Raw genomic sequence first — 2985 nt, 5'->3', positions numbered from 1 at the left:
AGGATCAATAGACAGTTTGACTTCCACCGGCTCACTCTGAGAAATCAAGAAAGAGTCTGAAAGTTCAACAACATCGTCATATTTGCGTGCCTGAGCACGAGTCACAGCACAAATAGGAAAGACAGAGGGAAACTGTTCTGCAATGTCACTGGGCCCACAAGCAATAGGGACATCCGTTACCACAGGACAGGGAAAAACCTTACCACCAGCTAGATCATTTCCTAGAATAAGATCTATCCCCCTCACTGGTAACTGAGAACAAACCGCTATCTTCACAGGCCCTCCAACAAGACCAGACTTTAAATGGACTTGGTGCAACGGAACTTTGACACAGCCCAACTCAATACCCTGTATTAAAACGCTTGTACCAGTATATGACACAGATGAGAAGGACAGAGCGCTCTCCAGAATCAAAGACTGTGCACATCCTGTGTCCCTCAACATCTGGATAGGCTTATAGTCAGAATCCGCAGAAAGAGACACAGAGCCGGTCAAGATGAAAGGTTCATATACCTTGGACTCAGGTGGAGAATCAAAACTGGACACACTTTGAACAAATGCTACACTTTTAGTCTTGGCAGCAGAGCTTTTCTGTTTCCAGGCCTTGCACTCAGAAATTAAATGGCCAGGGTCAAGACAATAAAAGCATACACGCCCGTCTCCACTTAATTTAGCAACAGGGTTACGACCACTAGCAACCGGCATGTCATTTCGGTTCGTGTGAGAAAAAGTTCTAGGCATGCCTCTCTCCCTACTCTCATCCCTAAAAGACAGATTCCTAGTTGGACGTGGTGAAGAAAACACCTGTTTATGTGTCAACACAAATTCATCACAAATAACTGCTGCATCCTGCAAAGAAACAACCCTTTTTTCATTCAAGTGAACAACAATTTTCTCTGGGATGCAACGCTTGAAATCTTCCAACAAAAGCAATTCCTGCAGCTGTTCAAAACTACTAACTTTGCTAGACAGACACCATTTTTCAAAGTGAGTCTTCTTTTCTCTAGCAAATTCTACAAATGTCTGATTGACTGTTTTTGACAAATTTCGAAACTTCTGGCGGTAGGCCTCAGGCACCAGCTCATATGTTCGGAGTACTGCAGATTTAACAATATCATAGTCCAAAGACTGCTCTATGGGCAAAGCTGAAGAAACCTCCTGGGCCTTCCCTACTAAAGTGCATTGCAGTAACAAGGCCCACATCTCCTTTGGCCACTTCAAATTAGCAGCCACTCGTTCAAATGCGGTGAAATAGGAGTCAACTTCACCCTCACGAAACTTGGGCACTAACGCAATGTGTTTACTTACATCAAAGCCTGATTGTGGATCTGGCATTGAAGGAACAGGACTTTGTAACGGAGAGGTGCCAGAGGGAGCTCCAGGTCGTGGCAATGGAACAGGCTTACTCTGCATTTGCTGAGCCTGTAAATCTAGCTGCCGCAATCTGATATCACGATCAGCTTGTACCTCAATAGCCCGAAGCCGAATTCTTTGAGCCTCACACTCTTGTTTCCTTATTGATAGATCTAATTCCTTTAATTTAAGTGCTATGTTTGGATCATCACAAGCTTCAACACTTTTAGAGTCAAGAAGCAACTCTTGATCTACAGTTTCCCCAGCAACATCTGGTACATCTTCAATCCTCTCTTTCTCTTCTGGCAAAATACCAGCACAAATTAGCTTCTCAAACAGTTCATCTTTGATAACCTGCTTAGTAGCTTCTCTAGGTACTTCCATATTAAAGAAATCAGCTATCAACAATAGATCTTTCTTCCTACAACGATTAAATTCTTCTGTTGTAGGGTTAAGTGTAAATGATATAAGATCAAAATCCATACTGTCCCTAGCACAGAATTTCCTCTTTCACCAAAGTCAAAAAACAGGCAAGCAACAAAACAAAAATGACAATGATAATAACAAAGGCTTACCTCCTCTTATTTAGTTGCAAGGGAAGATAATAAGGATCGAGGAGAAGTTTAGCAGTTAGACGAGCCCCCAATTAATGTTACGTTCCACCCAGTCTAGGGTAGGGGAAAGCAGCATTAAAGTAACTAAAAATATGAACAAAACAAATGGCTCCAAAAGTTACACCAAAACAACAGAAATGTGATACAACAAATTTATTGATGTAACACAATTTAGGAAGTATTAAGACTTCAGGAGTGGGAGTAAAGCCCAAAGAAAGTACATACAAAAATGCCTCTAACTATAGGGACAATCTCTACACTTACCTTGTGTAAAATAAAATGAAATAAACAACAAAATACTTCCCTGACTCCCTCTCTACTTTAAACAGGAGAAAAGAGTTACAAAATAATAAAAAGGGCACCCACTCCCTAGGACTCCCAGTTTAAGTATATTTACAATATTTACAGGATAAACAAACAGAGATTCAGTTTTAACAGTTGGTTTCACAACAGAAATAAAATGTCTCTACTTGAATGTAGCAATGTTTAGAAGCTAACATCAACACAATTTGAAAGTTTACAAGATCAGTGCATCTGAACAGCGGCAAAGCTTATAATCAACAAAGAGATACAACTAGCAAATGAACAACAAAAAAAAACCTCCCCTTTCAATGGAGACCAGCGAGGCTTTAAACTCTTTTCTTGAGGAGAAGACCAATCCCAAATGAGCAGCCATCAGTCGAGGAGATCACCTTCACCTGGCTTTACCTGCACAGAAAAAGGCATGGAGAAAACGACCACTACTGCTACCTAGTGGTCGGAGACACAACATACAAAAAATAATAATATAACATAAAACTACACCCTAGGACGTAACATGGCTGTTCGAACACATTGAACACATGACCGTTTACCCTACGAAAGCAATCTGGTCGAATGTGTTTTCGACTGGAAGAGGTCAAAAGTGGACAAGCTCAAAATCTTTTAGACCCTGTTTACACCTGTATTTAGCGTCGTCCACTTACGATTGGATCGTGTAGAACTAACAATAGTTATAAATGTTTTTTTTTTTATTATT

This window comes from Squalius cephalus (assembly GCF_949319135.1).
Source record: "Squalius cephalus genome assembly, chromosome: 5".
NCBI lineage: Eukaryota > Metazoa > Chordata > Actinopteri > Cypriniformes > Leuciscidae > Squalius > Squalius cephalus.
The sequence above is the reverse complement of the archived record's forward strand: the minus strand, read 5'-3'. Positions refer to the sequence as shown.